At 47.4% G+C, this 22,834-nt stretch overlaps 1 long non-coding RNA gene across 1 annotated transcript in view; it reads left to right on the plus strand.

Annotated features, from left to right (window-relative positions):
• Nucleotides 1-202: 202 nt before the first annotated feature.
• The window catches only part of LOC109025654 (uncharacterized), a 156,886-nt gene continuing 134,254 nt past the window's right edge, over nt 203-22,834 (plus strand). Inside the window, exons 1-3 of the long non-coding RNA XR_002004570.4 lie at nt 203-377; nt 12,380-12,472; nt 12,999-13,134. This is a non-coding gene — a long non-coding RNA (uncharacterized lncRNA). The remainder of the gene's footprint in view (nt 378-12,379; nt 12,473-12,998; nt 13,135-22,834) is intronic.

Consider the following 22,834-nt stretch of genomic DNA (forward strand, 5'->3'; position numbering starts at 1 on the left):
ATTAATGTTTAACTTCCTTTGGGAAAGATCAAAAAACAAAGGCAGAAACTCAGAGCCGGGTAGCAGTGGCATCCTCACCCCAGGGCTAGACTCTACAGCTCTTGCTCTTTGTCCCCAAGTCTCCTCCCCTCTGCTTTGTCTCCAGGCCCCAGGGGAAGGCTAGAGAATGATCACGTGGCCGGGATGGGGCTGTGTTCCTGGCAGTCCCCTGGGCTTCCTGCAGGGACTTGGATTCTTAGTATTTCAGGCTGCTGTCCCTTTTTTTTTTTTCATTTCCTTTTTGTTTTTGTTGTTGATGTGACCGCGTGTCCACAACCCTGGGATTCCCTTGCCCTCAGATTCCAGAATCCAATTTCTTGGATTTCAGTGTTTTTAAGGTCAGTGGAAACTTTTTTAAAAAGCAACATTAAGCTAATATATTCTTACTGCAGAAAAGGAGCTTTGTTCTATTTATCTCTAAAACTAATGCTCACTAGTAGTTCTCAGATTTGGAAAGATATTTGTACTATTTATTTATAGGAGCATTTATTTATAGAAATGCTGGCTGGGTGTGGTGGCTCACACCTGTAATCCCAGCACTTTGGGAAGCCGATGTGGGCGGATCAGTTTGAGACCAGCCTGGCCAACATGGCAAAACCCCATCTCTACTAAAAATACAAAAATTAGCTGGGCATGGTGGTGAGTGCCTGTAATCCCAGCTACTCCGGAGGCTGAGGCTGGAGAATCGCCTGAACCTGGGAGGCGGAGGTTGCAGCGGGCCGAGATCGCGCCATTGCACTCCAGCCTGGGTGACAAAAACGAAACTCCATCTCAAAAAAAGAAAAAGGAAATCCACTAGATCGAGGTGCTTGGAAAAACAATCCATCACTAAGGATCCTTCCCTTCCTCTTCTCCATTAATACCACCTTTGTAAAGATTCCCTCCGGTACCACCACAAATAACTGAAGTGCAGATAATTATTTCCCAGAATGTTGTTTTTACGCTGGTGAAATTCAATGGCAAACATTTTACTAACACTCTCCTCCCTTTCCTACCTGAGGTATTAAAACTTGGAGTCAGCCTGGGTAATATTTTATAGGAAAATGCTCTTCATCACTGTACACCTGTGCTTACCATGGTACCTGGGGTATCTAGTAGGTGCCAGATAAATATATATGTATATATATATATGTATGTGTATATATATATGTATATATATATGTATGTGTATATATATATGTATGTATGTATATATATGTATGTATGTGTATATGTATGTATGTATGTATATATATATGTATGTGTGTATATATATATATATATGTATGTATGTATATATAGTTTTTTTTTTTTTCCCCGAGACAGAGTCTTGCTCTGTCACCCAGGCTGGCATGCAGTGGCGTGATCTTGGCTCACTGCAACCTCCACCTCCTGGTTCAAGCAATTCTCCTGCCTCAGCCTCCCAAGTAGCTGGGATTACAGGCACGCACCACCATGCCCAGCTAATTTTTGTGTTGTTAGTAGAGACGACGTTTCACCATGATGGCCAGGCTGGTCTCAGACTCCTGACCTCAGGTGATTCGTCCACCTCAGCCTCCAAAAGTGCTGGGATTACAGGCATGAGCACTGCACCCTGCCACAGACAAATATTTACTGAGGGAATTAATGAGAAGAATCTGGGAGAAAAGAAGAAAGCAGAGATTTCTAAAATGGAAGAATTTCCCCTAGAATTATCCAGAACTGACTGTGTAATAAAAGTACACTTTTTCCTTCTTTGCTTAGCTAAGTATTGGGGAAACATTTAAAATTATTAAAAATAGAGGGAGTTTCGGGAGCCTGAAAAGTCTTTAGACCCCAAAACTGCTGGGATCCTAGGCCTTAAGATTCCAAAGAAGAGATGCTCTTAGACTTGATCCTGCCTGCTCACAGGCTCAGAGTGGACGTGGCTACTGGCTTATCTTAGGTCTAGAAGAATTAAGTGATTGCAGTATGCTCAGCTTAGAAAGTTGTCATGAACCTGGGGATGGAGTAGAGGGGGTTGGTATTTAGAACATCCTAATCACCCCTTTCTGCTCTGGTCTAGAAGGAGGCCAGAAACATTTCATAAAATGTTGTACAAAGTAGCACTCCCAGAATCCTGGCTGTTCAGCGAGGCAGTGCCGGCTGCTCAGTTGAGCATGGCCCTTTGGATTCACACGGACCTAAGTCCAAATTCTATCTGTGTCCTGAGTTGTTCAGCCTGATAAAGAAAAGTAGACACTGGGCCAGGCGCAATGGCTCATTTCTGTAATCCCAGTACTGTGGGAGGCTGAGGCAGGTTGATCACCTGAGGTTGGGAGTTTGAGACCAGCCTGACCAACATGAAAGAAACCCCTTCTCTACTAAAAATACATAATTACCCGGGCGTGGTGGCGCATGCCTATAATTCCAGCTACTCGGGAGGCTGAGGCAGGAGAATCGCTTGAACCTGGGAGGTGGAGGTTGCAGTGAGCCGAGATGGCACCATTGCACCCCAGCCTGGGCAACAAGAGCAAAACTCTGTCTCGGAAAAAAAAGAAAAAAGAAGAGTAGACACCATGAGGCCTAGTAAGTATTAAGCTGCAAAGAAAACTCAGATAATTAACTTAAGTGCGGGGGAGTTAGTTGAATGGAGAGCTGCCCCAGTGAAGACCAAAGGTGAGGGATGGTGGGTGATGTGGGTGGCAAAGTTGCATGAGGAAAAGGGATGGACAGTTCAGGCTGGTGGGTCTTTGAGAGCTTGGCACAGCTGCTGGGCCCCAAGTCTATTTGTTGAGGCTGATAGTATAGTCCCAAGTTCACCATTATTTTTGTTTTGTTTTGTTTTGACATGGAGTCGTGCTCTGTTGCCCAGGCTGGAGTGCAGTGGCACAGTCTTGGCTCACTGCCATCTATCTCCGCCTCCGGGGTTCAAGCAATTCTTCTGCCTCAGCCTCCCGAGTAGCTGGGACTACAGGTGCGTGCCACCACGCCTGGCTAATTTTTGTGTTTTTAGTAGAGACGGGGTTTCACCATGTTGGCCAGGCTGGTCTCGAACTCCTGACCTCGTGATCCACCCGCCTCGACCTCCCAAAGTGCTGGGATTACAGGCATGAGCCACCGCGCCCGGCTTCATTAAGTTGTTTTTCTGCTGATTCTGACCTACTTTTCTGGAAGCAGCCACTCAGTCATTCTTTAGGAGCCGTGGCTACTTGCAATCTTATATCTTCCAGGCCCAGCATCCTGCAGCAAACAAGTCCAAACCATGTGCTAAGGGTACTAAAAATTCATTTCTCAAACCTCAGCACTATTGATATTTGGGGCCAAATCATTGTTTATTTTATTTTATTTTATTTTTATTTATTTATTTATTTAGAGACAGAGTCTTGCTCTGTTGCCCAGGGTAGAGTACAGTGGCACGATCTCGGCTCACTGCAACTTCCACCTCCCCGTTCAAGCAATTCTCCTGCCGCAGCCTCCAGAGTAGCTGGGATTACAGGTGCCTGCCACCACACCCGGCTAATTTATTTGTATTTTTAGTAGAGATGGGGTTTCACCATGTTGTCCAGGCTGGTTTCAAACTCCTAACCTCAAGTGATCTGCCCTCCTCGGCCTCCCAAACTGCTGGAATTACAGGCGTGAGCCACCATGCCCTTCCAAAATCATTGTTTCTTATGGGATGCTATCCTGCAGGGCAACATAGTAGGATATTTTGCAATATCCCTGGCCTCTACCCACCAGATGCCTTGCAGTATCCTCCAATTATGACAACGCAAAATGCCTATAGACATCACCAAATGTCACTGTATGCCAAATTTCCCCCATTTGCAAACCACTGCATCATACAAATTTTCCTCCATGAAATGCTTCACACAGGGCTTCCATGAGGATTGGAATTCATTAGTCTAGTTCCAGAGCAAAACCAAGAAACAGTATTGGCCAGGTGCAGTGGCTCACACCTGTAATCTCAGCATTTTGGGAGGCCGAGGCAGGTGGATCACGAGGTCAGGAGATAGAGACCATCCTGGCCAACATGGTGAAACCCCGTCTCTACTAAAAACACAAAAATTAGCCAGGTGTGGTGGCGGGCGCCTGTAGTCCCAGCTACTCAGGAGGCTGAGGCAGGAGAATGGCGTGAACCCAGGAGGCGGAGCTTGCAGTGAGCCGAGATCACACCACTGCACTCCAGCTTGGGCAACTGAGCAAGACTGTCTCCAAAAAAAAAAAAAAAAATGAAAGTATCACTTTATGTTGAGTTTATAACAGTGCTTCTTCCCAATTCTACCTTCGACGTGGGTAAGTAGATTCCTACTCAGGGCCCCAGACCTTAAACAGTCCTGCTCCAGGCTTGTTTAAGCCAAGTCTCTTCCCATAGAGGAGGGAGTCAACAGGGCGAAGAGAATATGTCCACTGGAGCCTGTTCCCTCTCTCCTAGACCATTCTGGGTGCTCGCAGGACATCAAAAGTTCTTGCACAGAAGGGTCAAGTCTACCTACAGGGCATACACAGCTTTTTCGCAGGGTCACTTCTCCAGACTGGGCCATGACACTGGGGTGGCCCACGTGGGGTCATGGAGTGTCAATGTAGATGGAGCTTAGATGTGTGGCCTATGCTATTTTTGGCAACGTAAATGGAGCTTAGATATGTGGGCTGTACTATTGCCCCAGATCCTGCAAATGCAACACAAGGGCCTGCTCTCTCCTTCTCGAGCCACCAGCTCTCTTATAAGATGTCATTGAGATCGCTAGCAACTCCAAAGCCTCTATGTACCTTCTCCACTTTCCTCAATCTCTACAGAAGGTGGTGATAAGCATTCACCCCAAGTGGAGGACCAGAAGGGAAAATAAGAGGTTCCGAGAGCCCAGAGAATTCCCCCTCAGAGCAAGCAGGGGCTAGACAGCTTTGTACCTCTCCACTGAGCAAAGAGCACTACCCCGTGATCAGTGAAACATTCTCCAGAAAAACACCAGCATTCCTGGTAGATTTGTTTTCCCTTGCTTGTCTCTAATCGACACACAAGACCTTCTCTGGGCTATGGATTCCACAGTCAGATATTTAGAGAGATGTCGCCACTGCCTTCTTCTCAGTGAAGCAGTCTGGCTGATGCTCCCCCAGGGGAAATGAATCACTCTCTTGATTTTGAACTTGCACAGCCTGTTACTCACATCTTGGCTAGTGACTGACCTGTTCCATCACACCTTGTGTAGAGGTGAATCCTATGAGCTCCCCTAAGGCAGCGGCACCTGACTCACCTGGCTTCCCCACTGGGCCTAGCACAGGGCTCACACACGGTGCAGCTGCTCAGGTGTTCCTCCCTGAATCAATTAACTTTAAAATTCCACCTGGTTGGGATCAAAGTCATTGAGATTCATGAGAAAAACCAGTCCAACCAGTCCCCACTTCATGATTTTCCCCTGTGGCTCTTAGATCCTGAATCTGGTTTATTTTGTCAACTTAATATCCTGCTATCAACACTCACTTTATACTTGGCCCATGTATGGGTAGGGGCGGAGCTTCTTAACATTCTAAAGACTGGGAGCATCAAAAAGAGGAAGTTTTAGAGATTGTATTAGTTCCCTAGGGCTGCTGTAACAAAATGCCACAGACAAGGTGGCTTAAAACAACAGAAATATGGCCGGGCATGGTGGCTCATGCCTGTAATCCTAGCAGTTTGGGAGGCTGAGGTGGGCAGATCACCTGAGGTCAGGAGTTCGAGACCAGCCTGACCAACATGGAGAAACCCCATCTCTACTGAAAATACGAAAAAATTAGCCAGGCATGGTGGCGGGCGCCTGTAATCCCAGCTACTTGGGAGGGTGAGGCAGGAGAATCACTTGAACCTGGGAGATGGAGATTACGGTGAGCCAAAATCACACCACTGCACTCCAGCCTGGGCAACAAGAGCAAAACTCCATGTCAAAAAAACAAAAAAACAAACAAAATCCAAAAATATATTCTCTCTGATTCTGAAGGTCAGAAGTCCAAAATCTAGGTGTTGGACAGGGCCTCACACTCTCTGAAGGCTCTCAGAGAGCCTTCCTTGCCTCTTTCTTACTTCTGGGCATGTTCCTCAGCTTATAGATATCTATCATTGCATGGCATTTTCCCTGTGTGTCTTCTCTGTGTTCAAGTGTCCTTTTTTTTTTTTTTTTTTTTTTTTGAGATGGAGTCTTGCTCTGTCACCCAGGCTAGAGTGCAATGGTGCAATCTCGGCTAACTGCAATCTCTGTCTCCCAGGCTCCAGTCATTCTCCTGCCTCAGCCTCCCAAGTAGCTGGGACTACAGGTGCCTGCCACCATGCCTGGCTAATTTTTGTATTTTTAGTAGAGACAGGGTTTCACCATGTTGGCCAGGCTGGTCTTGAACTCCTGACCTCAGGTGATCCACCGGCCTTGGCCTCCCAAAGTGTTGGGATTACAGATGTGAGCCACCATACCTGGTAACCCCCTCCTTTATAAATAAGGACACCAGTCATTGGGTTAGGCTTTACCCTAACTCAGTATGACTTGATTAAGTCTGCAAAGAGCCTATTTCCAAGTAAGCTGACTCTCTTGGGTTTGGAGGTTAGGACTTGAACACGTCTTTTGAGGGAATACCCACTACAGAGATGAAAGCACCTAATTCCCACAGCCTTTGGGGAAACTGTCTTGTGGCATGTGTGAGCCTAACCTCACATCTCCTCTCCCCACAAGAAGCTTTGAATCTGGAAAGCTTAATTTGGATCCTAGCTCCATCATATGTGCCACCTAGGATGAACTGCTTAACCCAGAATACCTTCAAATGTTATTATACTCCTCCACACAAAATTGAAGAGCTTTATAACAGTCTATTCTCATTTCTTCTCTTCTATCCTTTGGGCCATTATTTTCTTTCTTTTTCTTTTTCTTTCTTCCTCCATTTTTTCTCTGGAGACAGAGTCTCACTATGTTGTCCAGGCTGGAGTGCAGAGGCCATTCACAGGCATGATCATAGTGCATCACAGCCTTAAACTCCTGGACTCAGGCAATCCTCCCACCTCAGCCTCCTGATGGGCTATATGATTATTCATTTTACTTCTACATATGTTATAAACCTCATAAGGCATTGTTATTATTTTTTGCTTTAAACAGTTTCAAGTTTAGAAAAATTTTGGCTTTTTTTTTTAGCCTTCCCTCATTTTGGGGGGGCTCCAGTTATGTTAGACCACTTGATACTATCCCACAGATCACCGAGGTGGTGTTCATCTTATTATGTTATTTTTATTTTCATTTTTAAAATCTATTTTTATTTTGGCTGGGCGCAGTGGCTCACACCTGTAATCCTAGCACTTTGGGAGGCCGAGACAGGCGGATCACCTGAGGTCAGGAGTTCGAGATTAGCCTGGCCAACATGGAGAAATCCCGTCTCTACTAAAAATACAAAAATTAGCCGAGTGTGGTGGCACGTGCCTGTAATCCCAGATACTTGGGAGGCTGAGGCAGGAGAACCACTTGAACCTGGGAGGTGGAGGTTGGAGTGAGCCAAGATAGCATCACTGCACTCCAGCCTGGGTGACAAGAGTGAAACTCTGTCTCCATAAATAAATAAATAAACGTAAAATAAAATAAAATAGAAATGGCCGGTTCAAAATTCATGAGAAAAACATAGAGAGGGAAGGTGGCTCCTGGAGGGAGTGGTGTGGGACCAGTAGCTAAAGGAATCCAGTTTCGGTGAGTTATCTGTACCATAAAGGTGAAGTGTCATGAGCCCCTTGCTCCACAAAGCTTGTGGAAATAGAGAACCATGAATTAGATCCAGAGGCAAGCTTCATGAGGAATCATGGGTCCTTTTTTTTTTTTCTTTTCTTTTCTTTTTTGTGAGGCAGTCTCTGTCGCGCAGGCTGGAGTGCAGTGGTGCGATTTTGGCTCACTGCAACCTTTGCCTCCCAGGCTTACCTGCTTCAGCTTCCTACAGGCAGGTGGAAGCCACCATGCGTGGCTAATTTTGTTTATTTTTTGTAGAGACAAGGTCTCAAGAGTTCTCACTATGTTGCCCAGGCTGGTCTTGGACTCCTGGGCTAAAGGGGTCCTCCTGCCTTGGCCTCCCAAAAGTGCTGGGATTATAGGCATGGGCTGCCATGCCCAGTCTGAGATCATGGGTTCTTTAACTGTACCCTCTTCAGACCTTAGCCCAGTATGGGATATAAAGGAGCTTCTCAGGATAGATTGACTATTATTTGCAAAGGTAATCAGAAGTGAGTCTGTGCTTGGAACAGATACCAGAGAATGCAGCCTCTGTGATGAGATCATCTGGGCCCTGTGAAAGAAGCTGTTTGGCAGAGACGGTTGCTTATCAAAGCTGGCTGGGTGTGTTTTGGCCCTGTGTTATCTGTTTAGGGTCAAGGCTGGCCTCAGTGAGGAGCAAAGAGCCAGCTAGTGGGTGGTCTAGCCTCCTGCACTCAAATATGTCTCCCCCAAAAGCTGAGAGTCCCTTTAGAATTCAGTTTCTTTCAGTTATTTCTGCCTTGTTCAAATGTGAACACCTTGCCCTGAATGGTGAATGAATTTTTTTCTTCCTCATTTGGGCTTCTAGTTGAAAACCACACCCTACCAGATGAAATGCAGAAGTGAAATTTGTGGAAAGTGGTCTGGGTGGAAACCCTCCTCTAAATCCCATCTGAGATCTCAAAGAACACTGGTTCTCAGAAGAGCCTAGAAGACAGAGACGGGGCAAGGAGGGGTCTCACAGCTGCCCAACACCAGCCAGCACATAATTTGGGCCAAGATTTGGTTAATTGTGGATTGGGACAAGGTGAAAGAAAACATGGCTCACAAAGGAAGTGCAATGGCACCCATGAGGCAAATGTACGCTGGGCTCAGTTACAGATATGGGGAGGAGCAAGTTTGGAAGCCGCAACTGTCACCATCAGGGAGAGCTGGGGCCACAGCTGGGAGACAGGACCTCTAGTCAGAGCTGCTGGTGCTTCAGGGATGGAAGACTCAGACACTACAGGCTTGACCTGCCTTCAAGGTATGAATGATGGCAGGTATGCTGAGAAGTTTACTTGCCTCCTGCAATGTTTTCCCTACCTGCTCACAGATGCCTGACATTCCTTTTAACAGGGAGCAAGCCTTGCATTACAGAGCAAAAGAGCAAGCTTAAAATGGCCATTGGAGGAGAATCTCATATCTGAGAAAGACAGCAAGCGGGGGAGAACGAGGTGTGTGTGTGTGTGTGTGTGTGTATGTGTGTGTGTGTTTGTCTAGGATGGTATAATTTTGCTCAAGGCCATCGAAATAAGAAAATTTGGAGGCTGGGCACGGTGGCTCACAGCTGTAATCCCAGTACTTTGGGAGGCTGAGGCAGGCAGATCATTTGAGGTCAGGAGTTTGAGACCAGCCTGGCCAACATGGTGAAACCCTGTCTCTACTAAAAGTACAAAAAAATTAGCCAGGAGTGGTGGCATATGCCTGTAGTACCAGCTACTCAGGAGGCTGAGGCAGGAGAATCACTTGAACCCGGGAGGTGGAGGTTACAGTGAGCCGAGATTGAGCTATTACATTCCAGACTGGGTGACAGAGCTAGACTCCATCTCAAAAAAAAAAAAAAAAAAAAAACAAAGAAAATCTGGGGTCCTGTTGGTGGGGTGGGAGGAGGGACAGCATCAGGAAGAATAGCTAATGGATGCTGGGTTTAATACCTAGGTGATGGGTTGACCTGTGCAGCAAACCACCATGGCACACGTTTACCTATGTAACAAACCTGCACACCCTGCACATGTACCCTCGAACTTAAAATAAATACTGATTAAAAAAGTAAAAAGAAAATTTGCTTTCTCCCCCACATATAGCAGTAGCAGCAGCATTTCAGAATGGCTTTAACTTTTCCCAGCTTTAAGAAGCAGAGGAAAGCAAGGCCTTTCTTCCAGGCAAGAATATGAAAAAGGGGGGGGGGGGGTTGTTGCTTTGAGGGAAGTTACGCTTATTTTTTTTTTGTCTTTTGTTTTTTTTCTTTTTTTCATTTTTCTGGAGAACGGGGTCTCACTATATTGCCCAGGTAGGTCTCGAACTCCAGGGCTCAAGCTATCCTCCCGCCTCTTAGCCTCCCTGAGAGCTGGGATTACAGGCGTGAGCCACCGCGCCCGGCCTCTTATTTTCGATTGAAATTCTTTCATAGATCTCAAATTGTCGCTCTGAAATGCAGTACTTCCCTCTGCTGGCCATAGGGTTGTATAGCTCATCAAAAACAAGGATGACTCCCAAGTCCTCTCCCTCATCTAAGACTAAGGAATTGACTCAGGACATGAGGTGGGAGATAAATCAAATATAGGATGATTTTCCAACCCTCACACCCCCTCAGAAAACATCCTTGAGTGTCTTTTGGCTCTGAATTTAAATAGGTTTATCTAGCTTCTCCAGCCTGTGCTTAGCCAATTAAGTCACATTGGCATGAATGTGCAAAGAACAATGGCTTGGAGCCCCACCCACCCAATTGCAGGACCTTGGCCCCCTCCCAAAACCTCCCTCGGAGATCCTGGAATACTTTCAGGGGGCGGAGGCTCATGATTTGGGGTTTGGGGCCTCACAGAGAGTCCACCATGTTCTTCTTGCTGGCTTCTGTCCCTACACCATCTCTTGGTTAAAAAGCCCCTCAAGGGCTCAAGCCGGGTGCAGTGGCTCATGCCTGTAATCTCAGCACTTTGGGAGGCCGAGGTGGGCGGATCACCTGAGGTCAGGAGTTCGAGACCTCCCTGAGCAACACAGTGAAACCCCATCTCTACTAAAAATGCAAAAATTAGCTGGGCGTGGTGGCACATGCCTGTAATCTCAGCTACTTGAGAGGCTGAGGCAGGAGAATCGTTTAAACCTGGGAGGCGGAGATTGCAGTGAGCCGAGATAGCACCACTGCACTCCAGCCTGGGTGACAGAGCAAGATTCCATCTCAACAACAGCAACAAAAGCCCTTGAAAGAAATTTCCTGCTTCTCTATTGTCCTGCCTGAGCCAGAGTCTGCTAATTCTCGAGTCTGCCTCGGTTGCAGTCCTGCTAGTGCCAGTTTCTGTGCAGATGTAGGAAAAAGGGCTCCACAAGAGAGTTGGAATTTATTCTGATGTATTTGTATGACCAAATAACAAGTTACATGCTCTCCATTGCATGGTGGTGTGTTTTGGTTAAAAAGCTACCATATCCTAGCAGGGTGGTGGTGATGCGTACCTGTAGTCCCAGCCACTCAGGAGGCTGAGGGAGGAGGATTGCTTGAGCCCAGGAGTTTGAGATCAGTCTGGAAAACATAGTGAGACCCCGTCTTTAAAAAAAAAAAAAAAAAAAGCTACCGTGCATAGGGGGCTTATTTCATTCTTGTGAAACTGAATTTCCACAAATTGATTCTGAAATCAGAGTGAAAACTCTACTAGTATTTTCTATTTCTTTAAGATGTTTTATTTATTTATTTATTTATTTGAGACGGAGTCTCTCTGTCGCCAGGCTGGAGTGCAGTGGTGTGATCTCGGTTCACTGCAACCTCCGACTCCCTGTTTCAAGCGATTCTCCTGCCTCAGCCTCCTGAGTAGCTGGGACTACAGGCATGCGCCACCACGCCCAGCTGATTTTTGTATTTGTAGTAGAGACGGGGGTTTCACCGTGTTAGCCAGGATGTTCTCGATCTCCTGACCTTGTGATCCGCCCACCTCGGCCTCCCAAAGTGCTGGGATTACAGATGCGAGCCACCATGCCCAGCCAAGATGTTTTATTCAAATTCTACTTTGATTTTATTGGAGGCCTTCAAAACCTTCCGTAATGAAGGGTGGATATATCCCTTAGGATGAGAAATAGAGCCTAAAGGAGATGTTCTCAACATGACTCTCCAGTAAACAGTGGTAGTAAGTACTAGGGTCAAACCTCACCTTGGGGAGAAAAAGGGTGTTTATAGGTTTATGGGCCTTTCTCAAAGGCACACTGAAAAACACGAAACACAGGTCTCATTGTAGAGGCTGAGAAGTGGGAGCATATCCAGTTTTTAAAAGCAAATAAAATACAAGTTATTACTTGTGACACAAACAAGCCGGAACCGCAAGACCCAGAGGTGATTCTTGGCATCTGGAAGAAGCTGATGCGGTGGCAGTACTCTGAGTCAGGGGATGCTCAAGGATTACTCCGTAGGCCTTCAGTGATGTGTTTAGTGCTGCAGCGGGAAACTTCACCTCTCTTTTAACGCCGGTCTAAGGCCTCAGCTCAGCTCTGATAGGAGCTACTGGAAGCAAGTGACTTTGCAGAGGACCTAAACTGTAAGAAGTTCGCATTGAAAGTTGGAGCCAAGGTCGGTTTCGTGGGTGTGCATCAGGCATAGACAGGGCCTCGTGCTCAGAAGAGCTCTGTTCAAAAGGGTCCTGCACTGGGGGGCTAATGTTCTATGACACTGTCTTAGAATTCTTTTCTGTTTTTTTGAGGTGGGAGGTCTCGCTATGCTTCCCAGGCTGGACTCAAATTCCTGGGCTCAAGTGATTCCCCCGCCTCAGCCTCCTGAGTAGCTGGGACTACAGGTATGTGCCACTGCACCCACCTTGTCTTGAAATTCTTAATAATTTTATCGTTGCATTTACACTTTGCAAGTGAAGTCCAGTGGGACAATGCAGCATGCACTGAGGGCTTGGAGTCTTGGCCCATGCGTGGTCTGCCTCTCCCTGCTTCCCTGGAACAATTCTCAGCTGCCTGTTCCTCGCTTCCTGGTTCCCCAGGCCCCACCTGACTTCCCCTTCCTTGCTGACCTCTGCCTGCTGTAGGGGCCTAGCTGTGGGCACAGGGAGAATTGAGGTTGAGCTGGTGTGCCCTGTGGCATTTTGGGGAGAGGCAGGGTGGCAGCCATCCTTGCCCTGGGCTGGCAGCGCCATGGTGCCTTTGATGAGCAGCAGCAGGACCGGGCCTCTCAGCCATCCCCTAGCCAGGTGCTGAGACTGCTTTGGAATGGAGATTTAATCCCCTGGAGGTCTCCCAGCAGCCATGGGTTGGGGCAGCAGGTCTGTGGGAAGGGAAGATTGACGGCCTCACCTCATCCTTGCCCCTGGGCAGAGATGGCATGTCAGTCTGGTGGTCTAGCCAGAGGAAGACTCCTGGAGCTGGTGAACTGTGCATGGATATGCAGTCATGGGCAGCCCACCTCCTACTCCTCACTCTCCCTGTGCCTGTGAGGGTCTGCACTCACCCTGTAAGTATCCCTGTGCCCAAGGAAGCATAGCATCAAATAGTAAATAAGAAACACCAAGAGAGGGCAAGAGAGAGACCACAGAAGAAAGGAAAAGTTTGTATTTTAGTGCCTCTAATGGCACTTTTTTCCCCTACCCATCTTTTCTTTTCTTTTTTTTTTTTTTTCCAGGGTCTTGCTTTATTGCCCAGGCTGGAGTACAGTGGCGCAATCACGGCTCACTGCAGCCTCAACCTCTTGGGCCCAAGCAATCTTCCCACCTTGGTCTCCTAAAGTGCTGCGATAACAGGCATGAGCCACCACACCTGGCTGAGGCCCCACATTTTCATTTTGTGCTGAGACTTGTAAATTAGGTAGCTGGTCCTGGCTGTAGCAGACGGTATAGATTCTTTTTCTGGCTCTGTTTTTGTGACATCTCAACTTACTGGGCTCTTATTAAAGGTGATTTAGGTGACTTATCAACTTTTCATGAGTACAGATGAAGAACTCTTCTAGGGCAGGGCTCCCCAACCCTTGGGCCACAGACCATTACTGGCCTATTAGGAGCCAGGCCGCACAGCAGGAGGTGAGTGGCAGGCAAGCAAATCAAGCTTCATCTGTATTTACAGCCACTCCCCATCACTGGCATTATTGCCTGAGCTTGGCCTCCTGTCAGATCAGTGGCGACCTTGATTGTCATAGGAGCATGAACCCTCTAGTGAACTGCGCATGGCAGAGATCTAGGTTGCACGCTCCTTGTGAGAATCTAATGCTTGATGATCTGTCACTGTCTCCCATCACTCTGAAATGGGATCGCCTAGTTGCAAGAAAACAAGTTCAAGGCTCTCACTGATTTTACCTTATGGTGAGTTGTATAATTATTTCATTATATATTACAAAGTAATAATAATAGAAATAAAGTGCACAATAAATGTAATGTACTTGAATCATCCCTAAACTATCCCCTGCCGCCCTAGTCTGTGGAAAAATGGTCTTTCATGAAACTGGTCCCTGTTGCCAAAAAGGTTGGGACTGCTGCTCTAGAAGGTATGGGATTGGGAGGTGGGAGTCCCACAGATAGCCACTGACAACCTGACAATAGTGACATGGGCCTGTAAAAACAGATCAATAGGTATCTGTGGAAGGTATTGATGAATACATGAATGAATGAATGAAACAACAAACTAAGAAAAATGGCATGGCATGCATGAATGTGTGATGGGCTCAAAATATGATCCTCAAGGGATATTTGCCTTAGAAAAAGGAGGCATAGGCTAAGCTGGAAAAATCTGTGGCAATTGAGAGCCCTTGGGGGCTCTGGGTATGGGTGGGAGGAATCTAAAGTCTCTCTGTAGAGACTAGACTTGGGCCGTCCAATCTTCTCTGCCCGCTACAGCTAAGCCTTTTTCTGCCCACTACAGCTTCCCACATGCTGCTTTAATGCTGATATCTTGAAGAGGTTCCAGCCTGGCATGGTGGCTCACACCTATAATCCCAGCACTCTGGGAGTTCAAGGTGGGAGGATTGCTTGAGCCCAGGAGTTCAAGAACAGCCTAGGCAACCTAGTGAGACCACATCTCTACAAAAAATTTAAAAATTAGCTCAACGTGGTGGTGTGTGTCCATAGTCCCAGCTACTCAGGAGGCTGAGATAGGAGGATCACTGGAGCCCACAGGCTACAGTGAGCAATTATTGTGCCACCGCACTCTAGCCTGGGTGACAGAGCAAGACATTGTCACCCAAAAAAACAAAAAGAGAAAATAGAAGAGGTTCTTACTGTACAATAGGACTTTTTTTTTTTTTGGAGTCACAGTCTTGCTTTGTCACCCAGGCTGGAGTGCAATGGCACGATCTCAGCTCACTGCAACCTCCGCCTCCTGGGTTCAAGCGATTCTTCTGCCTCAGCCTCCTGAGTAGTTGGGGTTACAGGCATGGGCCAGCACGCCCGGCTAATTTTTATATTTTTAGTAGATGGGGTTTCACCATATTGGCCAGGCTGGTCTTGAACTCCTGATCTCAAGTGATCTACCTGCCTCGGCCTCCCAAAGTGATAGGATCACAGGCGTGAGCCACCTCACCCAGCCACAATAAGAGCTTTTTAATGAGAAGAAGACAGAAGTCTTGATAGAGAATTTCTCTTCCTGAGAGGAAGTACCAGCATGTTATGAACCTTAGTTGATTTGTCTTTAAAAATCTCAAGCTGTAATAATTCCCAATTGCTCAGTGCACAGTGAATGAGGCTGATATTTAAACAGAATGCCTCAATGGCACCCGCTGTGTCCACACTTTCTCCCTGCCTGTCCTATGCCTCTCCAGGTGATGTCCATCTTCTCCTTGAAGCCCTCTCTGGCTGCTCCAGTCCCTGAGCTTTCCTTCCTGCACTCATACAGCATGAGGAAGGCTCCATCTTTCTCTAGATGTGCTATTTTTTTAGCATTTGCTGTGTGCACTTTAGAGGCTCATTGCCTCTTTGAGACCAAGGATGGCACTGTCCCTTCTCTCTAGTTGCTCTGAGTGCCAAGCACAGCCCTGAACACCGAATACTTTGACTCTTCTCTGGCTACTCAACCCTCCTGGCTGTTCCTTCATCACCCTGGACCTGCCCCCACTCCAGGGTCTTTGCACTTGCTCTCCCTCTGCTTGGAAAGCCCTTCTCCCTGCAATCTGCAGGGGCTTGATTACTCTTCTCTTTCAGGCCTTTGCTCAAATGTCACCGCATCAATGCACCCTTCTCTGACCATCCTATTGAATATTCCAAATCTTTTTTTTTTTTTTTTTTGAGACAGAGTCTTGCTCTTGTCGCCCAGGCTGGAGTGCAGTGGCACGATCTTGGCTCACTGCAACCTCTGCCTCCTGGGTTCAAGTGATTCTCATACTTCAGCATCCTCAGTAGCTGGGATTACAGGCACCCGCCACCACACCCGGCTAATTTTTGTAGTTTTAGTAGAGGCAGCATTTTGCCATGTTGGCCAGGCTAGTCTCAAACTCCTAACCTCAGGTGATCCACCCACCTTGGCCTCCTAAAGTGCTGGGATTACAGGTGTGAGCAGGCCAGGAACTATTGTGCCATGGATATTGTTGGTAGCCTATCCATCTTCCATGTCCACATCTGCAGGGGAAGGGGACCCTACCCTCAGCTCCTGGGGTGGTCCCTGGTTGGCACAGCCAGTTGGCACAGTCCATTCTCCTGAGCACAGTCACAGTCTTCAGAGGGGCACCTGGGACCTGAGCTGTCCAATCAGGGAGATTCTTGGGACTGTCACCTGTAATGTTGGTGTAGACTTGTTTCCTGTTCTTCCTGGAGACCTTGTTGGCCTGACTGAGCCCTCTGGCCACCAGAGTGAGGATGTGGACAACATAAAGCAGAGGGCAGAACCAAGGGAACCCCAGATAAGGGGAGCCAGACCTGGATTAAGGCAATTCTGAAAGGCAAGACTCTCTGGATACTTTTTAAGGCACTTGGGGACTAAAATAATAGAGAGTCTAACAAAAAAAATTTAAGATGTCCATTATATTGTTCAAAGTATAAAGAAATATGGAAACTCCTTTGCTTACAAACTTCCAGCTTCCAATTAAGCAGAGACCCCAAAGCTATAGCCCAAAGCAAAAGTATGTTGCCTTTAGTAGGGGGCACCTGTCGCCAACTCCCAGGAGTGTGGAGTTGGGAACTAGTTGGCATTTTCAGTTTGTTCTAGAAGTCCAGGACTATGTATCTTGTCTTCTTAACCTGAAAGGGATTCTCCCCAGTTCAGGGAACCAGCTGTGAGCTTTTTTTTTTTTTTTTTTTTTTTTGAGACAGGGTCTCACTCTGTCGCCCACGCTGGAGTGCAATGGTACAATCATGGCTCACTGCAGCCTCGACCTTCTGGGCTCAAGCAATCCTCCTGCCTCAGCCTCCCAAGTAGCTGGGACTACAGGCATGTGCCAACACGTCCAGCTAATTTTTGTGTTTTTTGTAGAGATGGGGTTTCACCTTGTTGCTCAGTCTGGTCTCAGACTCCTGGACTCAAGTGATCTGCCTGCCTCAGCCTCCAGAATTGCAGGGATTACAAGCGTGAGCCACCACACCTGAGTTCTCTCTTATTGTAATGAAAGTTTTCAGGGGATCCACATTTCAGCTCCCTGTACCCCTGTAATCACAAGAGGGACCAATGCTGTAATGTCCTCTTAGCAAATAGCCAAGAGCACACAGATCTGACACGCGTGGAAGGTATTGTGAGGCTGTGTTCTGAAAAGGAATAGTAAACTAGGAAAAGTTTCTCTTCAAACAAACAAACAAAAACCTGGCCACTGACAAGCAGGTGCTTCTCTCAGGTTCTTGGCTTCCCAGTTTACTACCTGGCATATCTGTAGCAAATGGTTGCTGAGAACCTGGAAGCAATTCCTCATTTGCAAGTCAATGGCAGATTTTTTTTTCCTTTTTGAGACAGTCTCGCTTTGTTGCCCAGGCTAGAGTGTATGGTGTGATCTCAGCTCACTGCAACCTCAGCCTCCTGGGTTCAAGTGATCCATTCTCCTGCCTCAGCCTCCCAAGTAGCTGGGTCTACAGGCATGTGCCACCATGCCTAGCTAATTTTTGTATTTTTAGTAGAAACGGGGTTTTGCCATGTTGGCCAGGCTGCTCTCGAATTCCTGACCTCAAGTGATCCCCCTGCCTTGGCCTCCCAAAATGCTGGGATTACAGGCATGAACCACCACACCGGCCAATTTTTTGTGTTTTTCGTAAAGACAGGATTTCATTATGTTGGCCAAATTGGTCTCAAACTCCTGTCCTCGTGATCCACCCGCCTCGGCTCTCCAAAGTGCTGGGGGATTACAGGCATGAGCCAATGCGCCAGGCCAATAATCACTGCTAGCATTCTTGAGTGCCCATATGTGCCACACACTGTTTTTACAAAAATTATAACTGAAGAAATTATGACAGTGAAAGAGATCAGACCTAACCAACTCCATCTTGCTTCTAACCTTTAAGCTGTCCTTGTACATTCCTGGGCATAGGCCGAACTAACTTTGGGAAGGAATTCAGTTCATGGTTTGACTCCGAACCAAATTGATAACAGCCCTTTTCGAAGGCCCCCTTCTTGCCTGGGGACCAGTCTGCCTTTGCAGGGCTAACACATTAGCTACAAGATTAGAAATTACGGGTTAGTGGTAATGCAGCCTCTGGCTCCAAGAGTCTGAACCTCCTCAAATTGCTCCTGGGGATAACATCACTATTGTAAAACCTAAGATCAGTGCTTGAGATGTTTTGCAGACCCTGCACTTGATGGATCAGCTGACATCACCCGGACTGGTTATCTGGCTCAACCCGTTCTGCCATCCCACCCAGGAACAGAAGACAGTAAGAAAAACTCCCTTTGACCCCATATGATTCCATCTCCAACCTGATCCATCAGCACTCCCCACTTCCCGAGCCCCTACCCGCCAAATTATCTTTAAAAACTCTGCTCTCCGAACGCTCCAGGAGACTGATTTGAGTAATAATAAAACTCCAGTCTCCCTCTCCCGCACAGCCAGCTGTGTGTGAATTACTCTTTCTCCACTGCAATTCCCCTGTCTTGATAAATTAGCTCTGTCTAGGCAGCAGGCAAGGTGAACCCACTGGGCAGTTACATATTTACATTTATTTATTTATTTGTTTGTTATCCAGGCTGGAGTGCAGTGATGTGATCTCTGCTTATTGCAGCCTTGACTTCCCGGCCTCAAGCCATCCTCCCACCTCAGCCTCCCAAGTAGCTGGGACTACAAGTGCACGACACCATGCCTGGTTAATTTTCATATTTTTTGTAGAGATGGGGTTTCACCATATTGCCCAGGCTGGTCTCAAACTCCTGGACTCAAGAGATCCCCCTGCCTCAGCCTCCCAAAGTGCTAGGATTACAGGCATGAGCCACCATTCCCAGCCCTTGCCTTACATTTAATCTTCACTATTAATACACACATGTTATAAATGAGAGCATCAAAGTATGGAGAGCAGAAGCAACTTGTCCAAGGTCATACGCAACTAGAAAGGAGTGTAACTGATGTTTAAACACTAACAGTCTGGTTCCAGAATCTGTGCTTTTAAAGTCAAGATGAAAAGCATGTCTGGGCCTTGACCCTTGGAACCCACCCCTAGCACACAGGCTTTAGCTAGCAGAGGGGCAGCAAAGGAAGACAGCAAGAGGTGGCCTCTGGTCGTAGCTCTTTGTGGTTTGCCAAGGCTTTCTGGTTGACTGACTCAAAAGGGTTTGGGGCTTTACAGACTGGTAAGATCTCCCAAACTGGGTAGTTGTACTTTAATTTTGTTAAGTAAAAACATTTTTAAAAATCTGCTAACATCACTATCATTTCATAAAGTAAATGTAATTTCAATGCAAATAAACCCCAAGAAAGACACAATCTCAGAGTACAGTCCAGGCCTTTAGGTTGAATAAATCTACCTTTGTAAACACCTCCTTTCGTTGTCCTTATTTTCCTCATCTCACCGTGGGCTGGTGAAAACGTCCTCATGGGTAGCACCTGTTTAAGGACTGCCATCCAGGAACCACCGTGGTACTTCATATGATCCCCATAAACCCTCTGCAAGGTAGACAGGGAAAGTCTTGTTTACCCCACTCTACCAACGAAGAAATCAAGGCTCAGAGAAGTCTTGTTTAAGGACACACAGCCCGAAAAATGGCAGGGCTAGGTTACAAACCCATGTTTTCAGACTCCAGGGGTCCAGTGCTCTTTCCTTCTATACCTCAAAGCATTCACAAAATGCACTCACTGACCACCGGCTTGGTTGCTGTGTGAGGATCTAAATGTTCAGAAAGAGAAGAAGCGTTTCCAAGTGCCATTTCCATTGAATGGAGTAGTGCAGCTGGCTGAAAGGCAGCCCCTGGATTCAGGGCGAGATGGGAAGCCCCTCAAGGGCAAGGTAGGAGTACATTTCCTCTTTCATTCCCAGGCTCAGCCCACACAGGGATGAGCACACAGGGCTGGCAACAAATCCTTGCAGCTTAGAAGTGTGAGTGTGGTTTTTATTTATTTATTTTTAATTAAGAAAATTTTTTTTAGAGACAGGGTCTTGCCATGTAGTCCAGGCTGGTCTCAAACTCCTGGGCTCAAGCTATCCTCTCACTTCGTCCTCCCAAAGTGCTGGGATTACAGGCGAGAGCCACTGGGCCTGGCTGGAGTATGCTTTTTTTGGTTTCTTTTTGAGACGATGTCTTGTGCTGTCCCCCAGGCTGAAGTGCAGTGGTGTGATCTCAGCTCACTGCAACCTCCACCTCCCGGATTCAAGCGATTCTCCTGCCTCACCCTCCTGAGCAGCTGGGATTACAGGCATGTGCCACCATGCTCAGCTATTTTTCATTATTTTTAGTAGAGATGAGGTTTCACCATATTGGCCAGGCTGGTCTCGAACTCCTGACCTCAGGTGATCCGCCCACCTCAGCCTCCCAAAATGCTGGGATTACAGGTGTGAGCCACTGAACCTGGCCTGGAGTATGGTTTTAAATGCTAGTTTTTATCTAACAGAATTTTACTGTGGTAAGAAGGGAGGAAGAAAAAAATCCCAGACTTAATTTGAGAGGATGTTACTGGGAGTTGGGAGAAAAGGATGAAATCCATAAAAGACTTGATGGAGGCACCCTGGGCAGTGAGGGGAGGAGGGAGGCAGCAAGAGGGGCCTTATCCCTGAAGGAGGACAGCTGGCAGGGAGGCAGGAGCACTGTCTGTGGTGTCCCACTGTCTTAGGATCAAGACCACACCCCTGATATTGCCCCCCAGTGCCTAAGGCCTTGCCCTGCCTACTGCCCTAGTGTCACCTGCACTACTCTTGTTCTGGGTTTCTGAGCTCCAGACACATTTCCTTAAAGATATCCCCATGGGACCCCACCTCGGGGCCTTTTTGTTTTTTTGTTTGTTTGTTTGTTTGTTTGTTTTGGCAGGGTCTTGCTCTGTTGTCTAGGCTGGAGTGTACTGGCACAATCACAGCTCACTGCAGCCTCTACGTCCTGGGCTCAGGCAATCCTCCCATCTCAGCCTCCTGAGTGGCTGAGACTACAGGTGCACACTGCTATACGCAGCTAATTTTTTTTTTTTTTTTTGTAGAGACAGGGTTTTGCCATGTTGCCCAGGCTGGTCTCGAACTCCTGGGCTCAAGCCATCCTCCTGCCTCGGCCTCCCAAAGTGCTGGGATTACAGGTGTGAGCCACTGTGCCGGGCCCACCTCAGAGCCTTTGAGCATGGCATTCCCGCTCCTGGGTTTCCACCAGTACTTACTAATGCCTATTCATCTTTTGGTGACTTCCCTGACTCCTATCTACCAGCTGGAGGCATAGACAGCCCAGAGCCACATCAGCCCACTTCCAGAAGCAGTGAGCATTTCAATGTCCATAGTGTGCACAGGCCCCAGGGGCAGCGGCTTGGCCAGGAGGTGCTCATGAAGCCCACGGTAGCACCAAGGAGCACTCCTTATCTTGTCCTGGGTGGAGTCAGCACCCTGAGGCTTCCCTTCAGATCCTTGTTACAGTCTGCAATTACGTATCTGGGTGATTGTTTCGTTAATGTCCTTCTCCCAACTTAATAGTCAGCTTCCTTTTTGTTGGCCATGGTATCTGCAGCCTAGCACGGACCCAGAGGCCTGGACGGTGCCCGCTAAGTGTTTGTGGAATGGCTTCCTTCCTTGTTTTGCCAAGGGGTGCCAGAATGTGCCACTGGCATTTGCTTTCCGTTTACACTATTCTTGTGGCTAGGGTGGAGTGGGTTGGAGGTCATGGCCATCTCTAGAGAGCTGTTCCAAGACTACTTGAGGTTGTGTTTTCTTCCCAGCCCAAGATTCAGAATCCACTGGCCTTGAGTTCACCCTGTCCTGGGGACAGTGGGACCTGTCACCTGCTGGCCAAGGTAGGGCTCCAACTTTGTGAAAAGTACATGCGGCAGGTCTGACCCTTAAACCACTCTTCTGATGTGTAGAATGCAGGGCGGGGCGGGAGCAGCCGGTACACCTGTCATTCACATTCACTGTTTAGCCACTGAAGGGCAGTGTTGCTCCACAGGAAAGGGCCAGGCAGATGTGCACCATCACTGTGGCTCCCAGGTCGGAATGAGGATATTAGCTAGTCCCTACCAAGCACCAGTGGTGTGCTAGTCACTTTGAATATAGTACTCGTGCAATCATGCAAGAGAAAGTTGATGACCCCTAGTGTAGTGTGGTGTAGTGTAGTGTGGTGTAGTGTAGTGTGGTGTAGTGTAGTGTAGTGTAGTGTAGTGTAGTGTAGTGTAGTGTAGTGTGTAGTGTAGTGTAGTGTAGTTTTTGAGACAGGGTCTCACTGTTGCCCAGGCTGGAATATAGTGATCAGGGCTCACTGCTGCCTTGACCTCTGGGGCTCAAGTAATCCTCCCGCCTTAGCCTCCCAAATAACTGGGACTACAGGTGCACACCACTACACTTGGCTAATTTTTGTATTTTTTTTTGTAAAGATGGGGGTCTCACTGTGTTGCCTAGGCTGGTCTCGAACTCCAGGGCTCAAGTGATTCTCCTGCCTCAGCCTCCCAAAGTACTATGATTACAGGTGTGAGCCACCACACCCAGCTGACCCTTATTTTAAAGATGAAGTAAAGAAAATCGGAGAGATTAAATGATGTTTTCAATGTTTCATGACTAGTAAATGGCTAAGCCAGAAATCAACCTCAGGTCTGCCTAAATCCCAAACCCCGTCAGTGCCTTCACCTGCTCTCCCTCTGTCACGATGGC

Source organism: Gorilla gorilla, chromosome 12, assembly GCF_029281585.2.
Source record: "Gorilla gorilla gorilla isolate KB3781 chromosome 12, NHGRI_mGorGor1-v2.1_pri, whole genome shotgun sequence".
NCBI lineage: Eukaryota > Metazoa > Chordata > Mammalia > Primates > Hominidae > Gorilla > Gorilla gorilla.